Source organism: Mustela putorius, unplaced genomic scaffold (assembly GCF_011764305.1).
Source record: "Mustela putorius furo isolate JIRA1106 unplaced genomic scaffold, ASM1176430v1.1 tig00003867_pilon_pilon_pilon, whole genome shotgun sequence".
NCBI classification, from domain to species: Eukaryota; Metazoa; Chordata; class Mammalia; order Carnivora; family Mustelidae; genus Mustela; species Mustela putorius.
In genome coordinates, this window is record NW_025422019.1 from 28267546 (window position 1) to 28287914 (window position 20369).

At 34.6% G+C, this 20369-nt stretch overlaps 1 long non-coding RNA gene across 1 annotated transcript in view; it reads left to right on the plus strand.

Moving 5' to 3' along the window:
• The first annotated feature begins 1228 nt into the window (after positions 1-1228).
• LOC101688874 overlaps positions 1229-20369 on the plus strand; it is a 46829-nt gene continuing 27688 nt past the window's right edge. The window contains exon 1 of the long non-coding RNA XR_199829.2: positions 1229-1336. This is a non-coding gene — a long non-coding RNA (uncharacterized LOC101688874). The remainder of the gene's footprint in view (positions 1337-20369) is intronic.

The following is a 20369-nucleotide window of genomic DNA, read 5'->3' on the forward strand; positions in this document are numbered from 1 at the left end:
AACAACTCAACAAATACATTCAGAAGTTTCCTGAGACCCCAAATAAATTCTGAAGACCTTACTATGACCTATATCCCCTATCCTTCTCTAACCTCTCCAGTTACTCCTCCCCCCTTGCTCGTTTTAATCCGTCCTGGAGGTCCTCCTTGCTTATTTATCCTTACAAACACAAAGCAAGGTGTATCTATATCTGGAACTTTGGATCTCTGCATCTACTACTTTTCCCATCTGGCATTCTCTCTCTCTAAATATTTTCATGGCTTACCTCCTCATTTTATTTTTATCTCTATTCAAATGTCACCTTATCAAAAAGGACAAATAGGAAGAATATTACTTCCCTGCACAATTACACTCTTTCCCTCTACCCTGCTCTATTTTTTAACAGAACTTACTTCCACAACCATAACATATTTTTATCATGTTCCTCTCCCATGAGATTGCAAACAACATGATATCCATGGATTTGTCAGTTTTACTCACTGCTTTCTTCAATATCAAGAATAGTGCCTGAGTCATAGTAGGTGATCAACAATTACTTGTTTAATGAAGTGTGAATTTGGATGTGTTCGTGTAGTAAAGACCCCTAAAAACAATAAAAGTTTGGAAATCTCTCTCTCTCTCTCTCTCTCTCTCCCTCTCTTTTTAAATAGATACCCTGCCTCTGCAGAGCATAGGTCCCACCTATAGGTTATGTGGCTTCTGGAAACCAATAATCTTGGTTGAAACACTGACTGCCAATTCCTAGCTGGGTGATCGTGGTAAGTCTTAATTTCCTTGGCTATAAATTGGAGATAATTGCAGCAGCTACTTCATGGTGTGGGTGGAATGGGGAAATCATACGAGCAAATCCATGTAAATTACCTGGCACAAGTAAGCACTAAACATATATTAACCATTTATTATTATCATTGTTAGGATTTCTCTAGAGCCTATGGGGTATTTGTGAATACTGACACTCACAGGATTGGGAAAGACAGTGAAATTCTTCATACCTAGGTCTAGATAAGTGGAAAATGTTATTGACTGATAAGTGGATTTACGATGGAAGATGAGGAAAAAAAAAACCACTGGCTTGCACATTCATATTCCAGGCTGAAGCAATAACTACAACAAAATAAACCAAGGTCAATTCTGATGGCGGGGTTGGATTAAGGGATTAATAATTAACGGAGATCAAAGGAGAGTTGAGAAGAGGACTGAAGTAGAGAAGAAGCAGCAGGTTGGCCAGGAAAAACCGACTTCAACTAAGAAGAGAGAGAAGGAATTCATAGCAGGATGGTCAGAAAGCTGTCATCAACTACCAGTGGAACCAGGTGAAAGGCAGAAGCTGGACTGGGTAGGTACAGCAGTTAAAGTGCTTCATTTGGTGACTGACTGAGTCGATATTGTGTTGATTACTCTTAAAGACAGTTACTCAGTACTATTTAACCAACTCTAGGCAATGAAAGGAGGGTTAAAAGGAAAAGTACGGGGAGCTTCTCACACTTGTGACCAAATTTCCTGGACAGATTCCACTATAATCTTAGTGCAACCTGTTTTCCAAGGAAATTTATTGACAACTAACTGTCCAAAAAATTGCACTGAATAAAAATTCCAGTATAGATAATAAATACACATACAATGTGTGTAGAATTCATACAATTAAGAATTTAACTTAAAGCAGTTGTTTCAGGGAGGTGCACAATTAATACATTATCAAGGAACACCAAATTTTCTAAAATAATGTTATATTTGCTCAAACATTTCAAAATGTCTTCCTTGAACTTATTAACATTTCAGGATAAAGTTAGTACTAGAGAAAAATTTAGTTTTCATAAAACCAGGAAGAAAAGTGACAATAAAAATTAAAATACTGTGCATTGATAAAATGTGAGATGCCCAATAAAATATTTTTTAAAAAGTTCTCAGATATATTTATGCTTCTTGTCACCATGTAAATATTCCACTTACATAGTAAAAAATATACTTCCTTAAATACAAAGATTTTTATATAAAGAGATATTATTTCAGCATCATAAATGCTGAATTTCCCAAAGTCATTCAGTTATTCAATAATTTTATATAAAAAGAGCCAATTATCTAATGTGGAACTCACTTTCTTCTCAAAGTAATTTTCCATCCTATTAGTTTTATATCACAAGTGATATAGAACATGCTTTAGATACTATGAATCATTTCCCAGTATAGTTTATAAAAACTAAAAATAACAGAAATTATTCAAATATTGGTTAAATTGTAACTTATTTGAAAGCTGGAATATATTTTCCAGTTCAACTACAGATTATGTTCTACAAAAACTTCTTTCAAATCTAGGAGACTTGACCAAAAAATCAAAACAAACCAAAAAACAAAACAAAGACCAATTTGCAATTTTCTTCTGAAATAAAATGTGAATCTGAAACTAATGAATACATCCAAAAAAATATGAAGATCTACCCAGATAACACCAAGTACAAAAACTTTTTTCAGTTGTCAGTTGTGTTAGAGGTTAATCCATAGCTTATATGACAGTATATAAACAGTAGCTTGATATGTCCCTGTTTTTTCATATTATGCACATGGAATGAATTTGATAATTATTCTAAAATTCATTTTTTATACACAAACACAACACACACAGAGCTGTACATACATTAAACAGTTATATTAAGAAACATATCTGGAAAAAGGTCCATTTCACACAAAGCTAAAAATCAAAACCACCCTGTTAATAGCAAAAATGTTTATCAGCTGATGTGGACTTATCACCCCTGGTTGCTATAATAAAACTTCACACAGATAACCATTTTCTGAACACAAACAGCAGATTCATCAACCAAAACATTCTTGGTCCAAAGTACATCTGAATAGATCTTTCTCAAAAGTCTCTAGCACAGGCAAGGTTTGTGATTTCTAAATAGCACAGCAACTGATAGTCAGGGTTGGTGAGCAAAAGGGTTAAGGTCTCTGCATTTTTATCAGAAGTACACATATCTATTATACCAATACACTGTGAAGAAAACCAGAAAAGAGTTCCACACAAATTTGTCTTCATGATTTAAAAAAGCTACCAGAAAGTATATTTTAGCAAAGAACTGAACACTGAACTCTCTGGTCTCTTCATTTTAATTTACACATTCTATGAGAGCTAAATTTAGCATTAAAATTCACTGGTCTCATTTCATATAAAGACTTTTTTTCAGTTACATATAGTATAATATTTACAGTGACCTTCAAGGTGCATTTCCATTAGGAGGCATTATGGTGTTTATAGGCATATAGGTGTATATAGACATGATCCTGAATTGTCAAATTGTTTGCATGAATATTTGCCCTTAAGTATATACATACACTACAATAAAGAAAATTAATGTATTACCCTATCTGAATTATATCAGACTATAGGAAAATTCAAGAGTTGTCAATAGCCATTATAGTAATTATTAGACCTGCTGTTATTTTACCCATTGTTATTAAGATTTAGATAGTGCTAGGGGCACCTGGGTGGCTCAGTGGGTTAAGCCGCTGCCTTCGGCTCAGGTCATGATCTCAGGGTCCTGGGATCGAGTCCTGCATCGGGCTCTCTGCTCAGCAGGGAGCCTGCTTCCCTCTCTCTCTCTCTCTGCCTGCCTCTCTGCCTACTTGTGATCTTTCTCTGCCAAATAAATAAAGTCTTAAAAAAAAAAAAGATTTAGATAGTGCTCTAGTTTCTAACAGAAAACTTAGTCATAGTCCACTTGTTAGGCAAATTAGTTGCATTATACCTGGCTTAACCAGGAAAGATGATGTTCATCTCTTTTGTTGCTATTCAGGTGAAACTGACATAGTACCTAAAAAAGTTTAACCAGATGTAAAGACAATCAAAAATGTCATATGAAAACATCACGCCTTATCTACAGTTAGTCATTCATACTCACTGGATAATAAAATAATCTGTTATACCTCAGCTGGGGAGTAATAAATGGAAAGAGAATTTCATCTCTACTGTCCATAACTATATCCCATGAGGGCTTCTCATGCATCTCACCCTATATGTAAATGTATTATGACCGTTCTGCTGCACTGAAAACACCTATGAGCAAAATGATGTTTCTTAATACTGTCCCTTACTTCCCACCTGGTCATGTACAGCTTAATATGTCAAATTCCAAACACATAGCCATACTTCTCATTTATATTTAACAACTCACTCTCCTTTATGAGTCATGTATTGAAACTAGACAACTTTACCTAAAGTGTTACAGATCGCCCAGAAACCAAAATCTTACACTCTGGACTTGAAAAATGGGTACTTTGTTAGACACAGAAGAAAAAAAAAAAAAAGATAAGAAAAGAAAGAAACAGAAGCCTAGAGTCTATATTCCAAGATAAAACTGAAACTGGGAAAGAGAGGGAAAATAAACACGATTTTGCTAATTCTTAATAACTGTGAAGTTGATTAGACTTTTTTTTTCCAGTTGTTAAACTTCTAAACCTAATTCATGTTAACATTTGATGAGCTCTTTTTCCTTATTTGTTGGGTACACAGTCTATCTGTGCCAAGACAATAGATGACCCATTGTCTCCCTTGGAACTCTTCACTCTAATTTGGCTAAAATTTAAAGGTATAAAGATGACAAGACTGCTGGAGTTTAACATTATTTCTCTCAACTTATTTCCTCTCTGCAGACCCCTGCTGGCAAAACCATTGAATAGAGTCACAGTATTAAACTGGTTGCAGCTCTTCTTCTTCTCAGATTATATATACACCAAAAAAAAAAAAAAAAAAAAAAAAAGTGTTCTTACACATAGAATGCTCTCTGCCAGCACAAAAAAGGGATTAGGTAGCTTTCATACTTTCACGTGGAAGCATGTTTCAACATAAACAAAGCCCTGACAACTGTCCTTGTGATTGATCAAGGGTGGAAGTCAGCTATTCTTTAAAAAAAGAAAAACAGGGACATCTGGGTGGCTCAATGGGTTAAAGTCTCTGCCTTTGGCTCAGGTCATGATCCCAGGGTCCTGTGATTGGCCCTGCCTTGGGATCTCTGCTCAGTGGGCAGCCTGCTTCCTCCTCTCTCTCTGCCTGCTTCTCGGCCTACTTGTGATCTCTGTCTGTCAAATAAATAAATAAAATCTTTAAAAGAAAAAAGAAAAAAGAAAAACACACTAAAAATCAGAATTAAGAAAGGTTTTTAATTGATTACAAAATTATCATTTGTATTCTTCTATTTGACAGTACCACATTAAATCAATTACTAAATTTCTTACCATGATATATTCCATGCTATATCTGTCCCAGGAAAATGACACTGATATACTCACCTTCCTTGAGAATGAAGCTTCTATAACTTTCCTTTAAAGGTGTCTTGAGCTTTTCCTTCTTTGTGTTTTATGATATGTCTTTAGTTTTTGTAATTTCACTTTGTCAAAACATTATGTTATCAGTCATACTGAAAGACAGGATATTATGAAGATAAAAATCTACCAAGGACTATCTACCAATCGTTTTGATACAGAAGATTTAAAGAAGATTTAGAACACAAAATAAACAAACCTTCCTAAAGACATATCAATACATCAAAAACCATGAACAGTTTACATTTGTAGGAAATTAAAAACACTTTCAGTTGAACTGAGAAAAAATTAACTTGGGACCATAATAAAGATTTCATATCCTAGCTATAATCACAGAAGATAATAATAGTTGATAACCATTTTTAAGAATAAAAATAGATTCTGTGAATAAAGGACCAAAAATCTAACAAATAAGTAAACTCAGAACAGGTTATCCACACAGTATCCACCCCTGAAGTTTTCACCTTACAACTGAGATGATACTTCACTGACAAAGTTTAAACACAGTAACATAAAAAAAAAAAATTATATAAGTACTTCATAGAGAAAGTCGCTAAGAAAAAAATTCAGCATTAAATTTTAAGGATGATTTTGCAAGTTTTCTGAGGGCAATACATATTTATTAAAGAATATACAGAAAGAAAACATAAGTAGATGATAAAGATGAACTAATAGTAATGAAAAGTTTTTTCTTAAATCCCCATCATTAAACTCTTATTTTGAAGAGCTACCACAATACTTTAAGATAAAGACATTATCAAATATTCTGTTTGTGATTTTCATTCATTACAGTGTGGTAAGCCAGTATTCCAATAGTCAAAAGATATATAAGTAAAATTTATAAAAGCCTTCCCTAGTACCCAAATCACAACAAATGAATTGCTAAAATGTATCTGACTTTGAACATGTCATAACCCTAGTATTCATTTCCATTTTCTCTCTAAGGCAGGGAGCTGGCTCATAACCCATGTTTTTCACAACCAGGAATTCTTTATCCCTAAATAACCAAATCCTCAAGAGAGCAGCAGACAGCGGGAGAAGACAATTTATTTAGAGAACTATTATGTGAGGAAGAAAACAAGTTGCCATTTCCAATTTGGAACATAATTAGGGAGACAATAGCCTCCTGACTGATGCTCTTTGTTCCCCTTGGATATTTATGTAGGACAGTAATTGGAGTGTATTTTCCTGTTTCACTTCACATTGTCTAGAAAGGGTTTTTTCATGCTCCATGACTTTCTAGTTTCAGAAGAAAACATCTTGCAGCTACTGCCCTGTGCCATGTACCTTCTGGACATTGTCAGCTGCCCAAAACTTTTTTATTTTTATTATTTTTTTAAAATGCTAACAAGTAGCAGAGTTAAAAGGATTGTTAGAAGGAAAAGGTGGTGACAGGATTTGGGTGACTGAAGGCTTTTTACCTATTACTAGAGAACACTGGGAAAATCAGCCATTATTTTCTTGAAAACTTGATATACATATTGCAAATTTCAACTGATGCAAGTATGTGCATATACCAAATATATCAAAGGATATGGTCAATGATAATATCAAATGAAAGCAAGGATTAGGAACCATTACATTTCTAAGGAGATCTTTTCAAGAGTAGAGCAGGGCAGCTACCTCCTTTCCCTGTATAAGCGGAGAAAAATATGTCTTCCTCATTGCCTGCATACGGACTGTCTAGCTACTCATATGGGAGAAGTTCCCATTTACTCTCATCATGTTACCCTATTGATAAGCTGTGGGCAAGGGAGATGGACATATTTACTATTTACTGTGAAATGGTTACTAAGAAATCTATGATCCAAACCATCTCATATGCATATTCTGGATAAAAATTTGAAAGATAAATATTAAAAACCCACTTTATATCTTGAATAACCACTATGGTTTGACACAGTGATCAAACCTCACAATAATTTATGGGGTAGCTATTATTATCCTCAATTTTTATAAAACAAAATTAGAATTCAAAACTTACGTACTTAAACCAAATAACACAGCTATCAAGAACTAAGACTGACCCTCCTCATTTATTTCATTGCAGTACACTTCTCCCAGGTAAATCATTGCATTAATCTGACCTATACACCCTCATTTTGAAGACTCAAGAATCCTTTGGATTCTCTGAAAGGGTGTCAATTTTTAAAGATATAGTTTATTTTGAGAGGTGAATAAGATATCTACAAGCACCTGGAACTGGGTTAGGCATATGCTGACCAATGGGCCAGTTCAGACCATCTCTGTAAGCCTCAGGAAAGAAAATGGGCACTCCCAAATATTATGTAGACAAACCATCACCACTGGGATTTACTAACCTCTTCATGCCTCCATAATCCCAATGGTGATGACATTTTATGAAAAGTTATATGCATATAATAAACCTTAATGTAATCAGAAACACATTGAACCTGCTCAATATCCTTCTATTTTCTAGGATGCATTAAATGTTTTGCTTTCCAAATATTGGACAACTTTTGAACCTTAAAACTTGATATTGCATTTCTTTTCAGATTTAATAGTGGATATATTATTCAGAATAGGATTTGTTAGTCTGCAGTAATAAAAAAAAAAAAAAACCCTAAGTATCAGTTGGTTAACACCAACTGAAAAGTTTCTGTGTTTCTTCCACACATTTTTCATTGTGCAAGTTTAAGGTGTATAAAATATTTATTTGATATATTTATATATTGCAATACGACTGCCATTATAGCATTAGCCAGCACCTCTATCATGTCACATAATTATTTTTTTGGTGAGACTAAGATCTAAACTGTCAGGAAAGTTAATACCTATAATATTCTGGTCTCTAATTATTATCCTGGCTTTTTCCTAAATATTTTTTTAAAGAGTCATTCATCCATTTTAGAGAGAGAGAATGAGTGGGAAGGGCAGAGGGAGAGAGAATCCAAAGCAAACTCCACACCAAATGTGAAGTCCAACATGGGACTTGATCCCATGACCCTGAAAGCACAACCCCAGCCGAAACCAAGAGTCAGATGTTTGACTGACTGCGTCACACAAGTGTCCCTTTCCCATGCATTTTTTGCCCTTAAAGCCTAGGTAGAGGTTCTGTTACTTATCATCTTCATGAAAGAACTGGTATTTGCATTACTGCCCATAATTGTGGGAGAGAGAGACAGCATGGCAAATCTTGCATGACCTTTAGAGCTTATGTCATTTTTGCTCATATTTCATTTTCAAAACAAGTCACATGACCATTGTGTGTGTGCACATGCGCTCTCTCTCTCTCTCTCTCTCTCTCTCTATATATATATATATATATAAAAGCATGGGCAAAAAGCAATCTTACTACTTGTTCAGGTGGACCAGAAACATTTGATAAGAAGCTCTAATGACTAAAAAGCCTGTTTTATGGTTACAGAATAAATGGTTCACTCTCCTTCTTGCATGCAAATACATTAACCAACCCCAAAGGAAATAACCCATGTGATCACAATTTCAAACTCTAAGTTCAGAATCTCTGGATAATGGTTGATGTCTCTTCATCAGATCCACTCACGGACCCTTTCAATCAATATGAAGTAAACAGACAAGTCTACCACCCTACTTTCTAACATATTGTGTGTTCATTCTTCTAACCCTGTTATTTGGTCTTTAAGCTACAGGATGTAAAAGAGGGATTAGAGAGGAGCCTGGATGGTTCAGTCAGTTAGGCATCTGACTTTTGATTTGGGCTCAGGTCAAGATCTCGGGGTTGTGATATCAAGCCACACACAGGACTCCCCTTTGGGCATGAAATCTACTTAAGATTCTCTTTCTTCTTTTCCCTCTGCTCTTCCCTGACCTCCCCGCTTGTGAGTGTGGTCTAAATATAGAATAAAATAAAATAAAATAAAATAAAATAATATAATAAAATAAGGATTTGACTTGGCTAGTAAAGGTTGAATATCACCAAGAGATGGGTACCATACACATGGGACTTTGTATCCTTCCTTATTCTAGAGAAGTTGATCATGGCTTCAGTCATATGAGGGTTATGCATATGTATGTAATGTTAAATTGATGATTTGGTTGTTGTGATGAGGGTGGGAGTCAAAAGTTTAAATACAGGTAAAAGAATATCATAGGATGATGAGGTGACTGAACTGTGCTGGATTAACTGTTGTCAACATCACTGCCATTACATTCAGTAACTTTCTCAGCACCACAGAAGAGACTACTAACCCATTCCCTGGAATCCTTTTTCTTACGTGATTTCCTGTAGGGTTAGATTCTGCCATTGGCAGTCACTTATGTGAGCTCTGGGAAATGAAAGAGATAAAACTATTATTCACTGGCAGCAGATAATGTTTGACATGTGCACAGATATCAGATGTGAAGTCTGTAGGAACTTCAGGGAGAAGTTCTGCAAAGTATCCACTTAAGTGTTCCAAGCAGCTGTGAGAACTGATGAGTCTTCTTAGGAATCACTCACTTCAGTGCAGCTGGCTAAGCTAGACACCTGAACACACCAGAGTTCTGTAGAAGCTCCAGCAGGAGCTCTGAGATTCACCATTCCATTCTGTAAGCTAAGTGAGTTCCTGTCTTTCCTTCCCTGGTGTCTCACAATTATGGATGCCTCTCATTCTGTTATCAAAGACATATGCACTGGCTTCTGTTTTCTTAAACACTGATGCTCCAAGTAATACTGAGTATCATGGGGAAGACATCTGACAACTATAGATTATATTCAGTTACTTTTTAATAAGTAGATTTTTAAAAATTTTATATTTGAATATCTATAAGAACACTTGCAATTATTACAGTGACAATGAAAATGCAGGCATGTATTTTTGTTCATGTTGTTACTAATTTTTCAAGTTTCAGTTACCAACGGTATTACATTGTCAGAAAAAATGTATTTTTTAAGAAATCAATCTAAAATTTCTCATTGAATCTCTAACTACAATCTCACAAAAAAGGGAAATATAGATTTTTTTTGCTTTTAATTTAAATTCATTCAAAATTTGGGCAGAATATATGTTTTGATAATAACTTGGATATTGATATTTTTTGTTTCAAACCAAAATAAAATCTGCAAAGAATGGCAAAAAAAAACCCTCCACTTATAAGCATAAGGAATCCTAGATGAGAGGCACGCAGAGTTTCAAATTATCCACCATCTTTCACAAATGACATGTCTGAAAATCTAACAAGTAGCTCTCACCTCTAACAGACTATCACGTCCCTATTTAGTTTCTTATTTGTCTCTGTCAGGCTGATCCATGGGTTTAGTCCCCAAGTCATCAAGATGAGACTTGGCATTGATCACTGTAATTTATGATGCTTTGAAAGATCGCACCTGATTAATGGCACAGCCATACTTTATGTATTTTCATAGCCATACTCATTCACAGTCAGTGCTGGTAGCATGTTGAAATTGTGGGAGGACTTTTAGATAAATTGGAGATTGGCATAAATCCCTTTATGATTAAAAAGTTGCCACGTCCCTTCAAGGAGTACCAACAATTTGAAGCACATTTTGTCCAATTAAAGGCTTCATTTTAGCCTAACCCTACAACCTAAAAATTAACACTTAAGACATTTTAAAATCATTAGACCCCTAAAAATTTTAAAACTCTTGGCACTCTTTCAAGGCTCTTACCCATCAGTCTGACACTTTGTCCTTTCTCTTCCTATCCAAGCTCTCTATTAATAGATTTGGCATCCCTGAGCCTCAATTTCCTTATGTACAAAACAGGGGTAAATAATGTGCATCTTCAAGAGGGTTATTTTGAGTGTAAATGAGGTACTTATGTAAGTCCTCCAGTGCTAGGCATCTAATAGCTATCAAAAAATGTTATCGCTTCATTTCCTCAATCAAATAGTATTGAATCAAACAATATCCAGTAACATAAACATCAAATGAAGATTAAGATAAATAACATAATAACAATCAAAAGTTATAAAACTATTTTCCAACCTTCCCCATATCAATTTCAGATTTTGGTTGGGGAGGTTCAGTTTAAGAACCCATATTATTTCATGGATTTCTTTCTTTTTTTTTTTTTGCAACTTGGACTGACTTTTATACCCAAGATACAAATACAAATACAGGAGGAAAACCTGGAAAGGAATTACTAGCACAGTATCATATTAAAGTTCTGGTCACTTATTATTTGACTATTTTTATTTCATTTTTCATAAGTACATACTGCATCATTTTTCCTAGAAATAAGGCAAAATTCTTATTTGATCAAATATAAAGAAAACATAACCGTGCTAGATTATCTCTTATCACTTGTCTCTATCAGAAAATTTTGGTAAGGATAAGAATTACTATTTCTGAAAGCTTCCCTAAGTGGCTGTAGGTTAGAATTTGCAATGCAAGTAATCTGTGTGAACTATGGAAGGCAGAAGTGAAGAAAAAGCCATTATTTTCAGAGATCAGTTATAATGTTTTAATCAGAGTGACTTAGCAGATGACTTTATAGGCTCACAATGTCCATTGTGGCAGACTTTGCAAAACTCTCCATATTTCATGGATTTCTTATTGCATCAGTAACTCTAGAGTTAAGTGATCACATGCACAACTCTCCTAGGTGGTCTTTTTTCCCCAACAACTTAACTTTGGACTAAACTTTGCTCAGTCTCATAACATCTAAGGAGATCACAATCCAGGGTGGTATGGCTCTAGGCAAATGAATGCAAAAACAAAACATCTAATGAGAAACAAAGTTAAAATCAATTAAGTAAATGTGAGCAAAATTCTTGGAAGTGATATCCACATTCCTTGAGATTCCTTTTTATTTTATCAATATTGGTTTCCTCATTGATGTGTATCCAGTTAAAGTTTTACTTCCTTAAATCATCGCTTCCCACAGTAGTACATAGACCTCCCAGGTACCTCACATATGGGAAATCTGAGGTCTGTGCTCACCTGTCTTCCCTGCTACATTCCACAAAATATGAGCTCACCCTCCACAGCTGTCAGGAGCTTTTGAAGTTCTCTTCATGTATCCTGTCATGCTATTATATCATTTTTCCATGTTATTTTTCCTTATGTAAACTATACTGTTTTGTCTGTAAAACTGCCAAAAACACAAAGGAATGTCTAAACAAAATTCAAAGATCCTTATTTTTATCATACAGAAACTTCTTCAAGTCCTTCTGAAGTTCACAAACTTAAAAAGTGAGGTGGGAGTTTGCACCTGCTACAGTGCCTAAGTTTCTCACCTGGAATATTTATTTTAAGGTATCCCTCTCTTACTCAGATCAGAGATTTATATTCTTCCACAAACAATTTCTGAGCCTTGTCACCTGATTTATTTTTGATAATAGAAAACAATTTACTAGACCCTGTGGATAAAACAGCAAAAAGGGAAACAGATGGTAATTAAAAGTGGCATTCACGTGGACAATATGGGCAATTAAAAGCAAAACATTTGATTCATAACTTATCCTGATCATCTGCACAAAGGGCTAAAAAATGCAAATAACTGAACATTAGATAAGAGGTGTTCTAGATACAAGTGCTAAATTAAGACAGGGTTAGAACTCCATCCTTCTAAAAAGTATATGTGTGTTTTAAATGAACAGTATTTTTCTTCACTCATGTAAACAAAGCAGAATTGTTTAAGAAATTTTGCTCTGAGGGGTGCCTGCATTAAGGGGTGCCTGCCTAGTGTTAAGTACGTGACTCTCAGTTTTGGGTCAGGTCATGACCTCAGGGTTGTGAGATGGAGCCCTGCATCAGGCTCAGCATTCAGCAGGGAGTCTGCTGGAGAATCTTTCCCCCCCTCTCCCTCTGTTCCTCCTTCCCGCCCTCTCTCTCTCTAATAAATTAATATATCTTAATTTTTTTTTGCTCTGCTTTTTGAACATGACTAAAGATCCATCCCTAATTCAATCCTGTTTAGTACACAGTTTATATTTGAAATTTTTCTAACAGGAGTCATCATAGTAGACAGAAAAACAAAACAAAGGATATAAATTTAGTGAATGGAAAGACTTGAGTTCTGATTTTTATGTTAACCATGTACCTACAAGTCTCATTTTCTTCATCTTAATGAAAATAATGATGATTACCTTGCAGGGTTAGGGTTTTGGGGAAAAAACGAAACACTAAATAAATGTTATTTTCCTTTTGTCAACATTTCCTATCTCCTCCCTCTTTAGAGCACCCTTCCTCCACTGCTAGATTGTCTGTTATTCCCCCTCTGACTGTATTACTCAGGTATTTTAAAACTGTAACCTCAAAATAGCCCTCTGAAGTAGGTAATTTTATCTCCATTTTCAGAGGAGGAAATGGGAACATACAGATTTATATCAATCAAGGTCTAGTCAGAAAGATAAATACCACTCCAGGTATTTCAAACAGAGGGAGTGTAAGCTGGAAGATGGTTTACAAGGGTGATGGAAAAGTGGAAAGAGCTCTCAGGAGGGAACCCAGGAATTAGCAAAAGCAGGGAATGTACTTCCTCCCTACCTAGGGTTTAAGGACAAAAGGAAGGAAACCCAGAACCAGGGCCATCCTGGAGCTGTGCGGGGCAGCTATCTCAGGTAGATGTTGAGAGGAAAACTGAAGCCACTAGAATATGCAGGCACTGCTGAAGTTAGTGCTTAAGTTAGAAGAGACAAATATAGTTATATTCTTGAGGCCAGATGGCCAGTAAACAGAAGATTTAAGACTGAAATCCAGACCTTTCCAACTCCTTTATTATGAAATAAATGTCATATGTGAAAATGCCTGTAATCATACTTACTGTATTATAATACATTTTATATTGAAGACAACTTTTAGAACTCCCTTCAAGAAAGAAATCAGAGAGAATCCTTGGCTGTCAAACATACTTAATACTATTTCCTTGAGTGATTACATTTATTCTAATGGTTCTGGATCAAAAGTAGACATTCAATAAAGATTTGTTGAATGCAAGGAATTGCAGTGGGTTTTTACCATAGTTTTCATTGTATCTTCTCAACCAACTCAAAAGACTAGACGAAAACATTTAGATAGTAGTTTGAGATTTTTTTTTTTTTACTTTTTTAAATCTTATTTATGTAAATGAATTAAGTTTGGGGGAAAAATGTTAAACAGAAATATGTGAAACAATAGATAGTAAGATTGAACTTCTGAAATGTGGTTCCTACCCACCGTATTTCCTAAACCAAAATCCTGGAGTAACATGTTAAAGGGATTTGCAATGAAGGATATTCAATGCACTGTATATCAATTATTCAAACATTTCAATTAGCAGTCCAACTAGCAAACATTCAATGGGTGTTCTTTATTCCTACAAAGTAGGAAATTTATAATGAGTGGAAAAATACTTCCAACAGCCCAGCACAAGAATGCTTATGTGCAGATAGTTTTCAAAGCATTTTTTGAAACTGCTGACTAAATTATCCCAAACTACAGTTGAACTTCCACCAAGCTATAAAGGGCTGTGCTTGAACTCCATTTCACAGTTTCTGAGTTTCATAGCCTTTAGGCGAGCACAATTCATACTCGTTACTATGCTTGGAAAGATTCACGTCAAGAACTGTTACACAAACAAAGAAGCTAGCACACATTATCTTAGAATGTTATTGTGTTTAATAAGGAGAAAAAAAAAAGGATGAAGAAGAAAAGTCAGACAATATGTTAAAGTTTTATATGGTACACCACTGTGATTTGTATATGGATAATTTTAAAGCATTTGTATTTATAGGCTTTGGAAACCATTAAGTGTTAATATTTTCAGATATCTGAAGTATGACCAACTTCTCTCATTTTTTTCCAATTTATGTTTGAAAAACAAAGGATATTCTGTTCTATGTACTTTTTAAATGATGAAAGCAACTGGATTTTGTATAAAGGAAAGTAGTTGTTTAAACTGAGCTGTGAAAAAAGGGTAGACAAAACTAGGAAAAGTAAATAATAAATGGTTCCTTTTACTTATAAACACAAGTGACCATGAGCTATAATCATGTGTATTAAGACAGCAAGATTTCAATAAATTAATTTCTTTCCATTCAAAATATAGGTATATTTTTCTTCACAATATTTTGGCTAAAATATCATTCTTGACATTATGAAATTCTACATCTAAATATATAGGCAGTTAGCCTTGAAGCAACATTTAAGAGTTAATTAAGAACAAAATTAATGGAAAAATCCCTGGATTCAGATCAATAAAGAGAAGAAAAAAATAGATGACTGGGTTTGGCATAATATACAATAGGGCCTAGAAAATGTTGAACAAGATAAAATTAACTCCTTCCTTGTCAAGGAAGATGATACCAAAAAGCAAGGAAAACACAAAATTATGTAACTAGTGCACAAGTAGAAACTGTATCATTACATAATATTTGCAGGTCAAAGTCAGTTTAAATTTTTAAGGGATAGGAAACAAGGGCTCTTTCCAAGTCAGATTGCAGTCTGAAAAGAAAGTGGGGTGAGATGGTCTTATTTAGATGAGATTGTTTCCATTAGTGCTTGCCCCATGGTCTTAACAATTCCTTTAGGATCGGAGTCTCCTTTCTACTGCCTAACTTGATTCTTGCAAGATTCACCTCCACTGTCACCTCTGGTGGGTAGTTTTAGCTGATTGCTCTTCCAGATTGGGGCATGTCCCACATTTCCAAATGCAGTCTGTAGTGTACTACTGCCCTAGCTACTCATCTGCCTTTCCACCTAAATAGTAAATTAATGGGTAGCAGGAACCATTCTGTTAACCTCAATACCTAACACAGGAACTGCACATAGATAGGCACTGAATAAGTGTTTGCTAATTAACCATGTGAAAACTCACTTCATACAAGTTGAAATTGGTAAAAAATGGATCTTCCCAATTTGCCTAACTCTATTCACAATAATATTTTCCTGTTGAATGTTGTTTCCTTTCAGCCCCAGTTTTAACATGCTCGTTGTTCATGTTAGGAAAATTTCAGCCTCTCAGGTTTTTAAATGAGGAGGCCAATGTCCATGCAAAGCCATTATCTTTGTCAGTTGTATATTTTAAATATACAACTATTTAAATATATTGTTTATATTTTAAATAATATTAGACTATATCTAATTTTAATGGAAAACTATATTTAAGTATTATTTATATATATAACATATATATATATAAATAATAAAGCTGAAATAAATCCCCTAAAAGTGAAAAGCAATGTAAAGTCACTCCCTGGGGAAAGAGTCTAAACTAATAGGAAAACTACCCTAGTCCTTTACATTTTATATTGACTATTTACTTCTGAAATTTGAAATTCTACCTTTACATCTATAGTGTTGGATTCTCAAGTATTTCAGATAGCCTCACAAATTAACTGTTTTCTCAAAGAATGCTCTTTTGGCTACTTGGGGTAATAATGCTTGGTTTGTTCAATTCCTGGTGACTCCATCACCAGTAATGCATCATCACAATGTCACCTTGCCTGTCAGACTCAACAAAGGAGGGATGAGTATGGGCACTTAATTGCTTTCTTTCTTGCTGGAATTGGCAGCTATTATTAAGAGTTAGTACACATGGGCACAGTGAGCCTAGAGAGATGTCTTAGCTTTGGCATATATGCTGTACCTAAAAAAAGAACTTTGATCTTCAAATCTGCCAAGCTGACATCCTGCACAGGCATAATGGTCCCTAAAAATTAGAAAACAAAAACAAAACCGCACCCATCTGTGATTACTGACATATAATTCCTATATACAACTGGCTTCAAAGGACTGAATCTTTACCATGTTATTTCAACCATTTTAGAAATGAAAGAGAACAGAGTCTTAGGATGGCTGCCCCACACAGCAGCTCAGTGGACAGTGATAATGTTTCTGAATGTTAACTAGAAAGAGGCCATTCTTTGCAAAGCCAAAAACTTTCCACTCAGAATATATGAAAAAGGGAATGTTCCCAGTGGGATGTCTCTCTGAACTAGTTAATTAGCTAGTTATAGGCTGCTGAGTACTAGATAGAAATTTTCACACAGATTTTGTTTGTTTAAGGTTGTATTTGAAACTCAGATTTTTGTATCCCTCATTCTTATTGTGTTACAAATATCCATACTTGCTCAGTTAGTTTAAAAAGATGTATAGTTTAGGGGAGAAAAAGAAAAAAAAGAAAAGAAAATTGACCACCACATCCAAAAACCTTAGTGTCCATGTCCTAGTAATAATGGTAGTCATTTCTTCATCTTTATGATTGTGTGTCTGTACAGATATGTAAATACCATTAATTCAATACACAACCACAATCACTTCATAACTGGTCTTTCTCAGGAAGTCCTGTAAATGAAATGTCCACATATTACAACAGGAAGATGTAGAAGGGAAATGAGAAGAAGGAAATAACACTGGAATCGCTGGAAAGATCCCAGGACTAATAGGTTATCGTTCCAGTCTCGGCTTGAATGGCAACTAATCAGCTGTGGTCTTAGATAAAACCCTGAGCTTCTAGATCTATTTCCTCACATATAAAATGAGGATGATCATTATAATTCTAATCTAATATACTATCATTTGGCTACAAAGAAATGTGAAAGAGGTATTTCTCTCTCTTCATTCCAAGAACCAGTGAAACTTAAGTGGGTAAAAGTGTTCTGAAGTTAATAGCCCTAAATATAAATTATGAACCTGTCACAAACTCACTGGATAAGTTGGTCACTTAGAACTTTACGCATCAGCAAAACAGGTATAACAACAATTTCTCCTTCACAAGGCTGTGTTACAAGTTTAAATGACAGAATACTCATAAAAGAATATACCATTGTAACCAAGTAATGTGAAGATTTCAATTAATCTTAGCAGATAGTTCTAGTAATAACAATGGTAGATAAGACATAGAAATGGTATTCTAAAGTCAAATACATTAAGAAGACAGAAAGCCTTCATGGTTAACAAAAACTTAGCTGGAAACTGATTGAAGACAATAAATAATTCAAAATATCCAACATCAACGCAAAGCAAGATTATTTAGCAACAGAAGCATAAATACAGAGTACAGAGGAGCCACTGAGGAAACAGCTACTGATCATGCAATCATTATCAATGCAGGAAAGGTTGTGTTAGATGTATGGGAATAAAGGTCCATCAGACAGGAATGTTCCTATTATGGGCACTGATATATCAAGTTATGAGGCCCTGATAATATTAAATCTCAAAAAACTGTTAAACATCTGTTCTTGTGATTCCAAAATAGCCAAACAACTACCTGATAATTTTTCTTTTCATGTTTTTATCTATATAGAGAAAATGTAATGATCAAGTAACAAGAGAATTCATTCATTCTGCCTGACACATTACTCATTGTGAGTCAACAACCTAATATTCTGGATTTTTACTTCAGTCTCTGTGAGCTATGACAGCAATAAACAGCACCTGAATTTGATCAAGACTTCAACACTGAAAAAGAATTCGTTTATCAGCCATAAAGCCAGACTGTAGATTATAATGAATTAATTTAAACACTGTTTTGAAAACATTATCAGCATTTGACTTTAGTTTTTGATATGTGAATCTCTTTAAACCCTGTTCTTTTGATTTTCTAATACAATTCAAACTTTATGCAAGAGATTAACCTAGTAGCAGATCATCACTATAATACCTATGTAATATATATAGTAAATCAATGTTCTACATTACTATTCAAGGTAGCAAAAAGAAATTATATACATTTATATCCCAAAGCCAAAAGTTAAGGATAAAACAACAAACCCAGGGGTGCCTGGGTGGTTCAGTCAGTTAAGTGGCTGACTCTTGGTTTAAGCTCAGGTCATGATCTCATGCCCCACTCAGTGCAGAATCTACTTAAAATTCGTTCGCCCTCCTTCTCCCTCCCTTCTGCTCCTCCCCACTCCTGCTCCCATGCTCTCTCTCTCAAGCAAATATATAAATAAAATATTTTTTAAAAAAACCTATGTTGTTCAGGTAATGATGGTGTAAATCTAAAAGAATACAAATACTTAAGAATTATTTTTCATAATGGCAAGAACTGCACTAATTGGAAAAAGCAGTATAAATTCAGTCTATAAGTCTAAAATTATGTTAAAAAATTAAAATAGTAAAATATGAATATAAACATTGACCAAATTCATGTTTTACAACACGGTGGTCTAAAATACAGACTTTACAGACTTCTACCTCATTTCAAACATGTAAAAATGCTGAGTAAAATATAATAAGTAAAATAAAGAAAAAACATAGCTGACCTTAAAAAAAGAAAAATGTCCAGGTGTCAAGAACTTGAAGTCAGCAAAGCAAAGCACATGAGGTAACATTCTAATATAAGATGTAAAATATGAGATAAGGGAAATAGGAAGGCGCCTGGGTGGCTCAGTGGGTTAAGCCACTGCCTTCGGCTCAGGTCATGATCTCAGGGTCCTGGGATCGAGTCCCGCATCGGGCTCTCTGCTCAGCAGGGAGCCTGCTTCCCTCTCTCTCTCTGCCTTCCTCTCTGCTTACTTGTGATCTCTCTCTGTCAAATAAGTAAATAAAATCTTAAAAAAAAATAAAATAAAATAAAAAAAAAATAATAAAAAAAATAAAATTATCCCAACATGTAAAGACTAGAGTATTATTCCAGAAAGGCCACAGGGTTGGCACTGTAGTCCCTGAATGAGACTTGGACCTCCAGGTATCTTCCCTCTTAATGAAAATGGAATTAGAGATATTATGCCCTCAGCAGTAAGGTTTTATGTCTGACTAGGATTATTTATTTATTTATTTATTTATTTATTTATTTATATTTAACTGCTTACAAACTGAAACCTCAAAACTATTCTGCATATATAAATTTCTAATTTACAGTATGCCAGTAGTGCAGAAATATACATAAAAATTGATACTGGACCAATTAATCTCTGAGGGCACTGACAAATGTAAACTAAAAACCACTCTGGAAACTACTTCCACAACGTGGGCCTCATAGAGCACACACACAGGAAAAAAACTAAAATATAAAAAAAGGAAGTCCTAAAAGGGATTTCCACCATGAGGGAGAGAAGGAAGATGTAATGAATAGGAGAATTAGTACCCCCAAAAACTTGTGAAATAAAACCATCTAAAGTGTCCACAAAGTAAGTATTTTAAAATTTATTTAAAGTAAAAAGGAAGGAGTAGAGTCCTATAG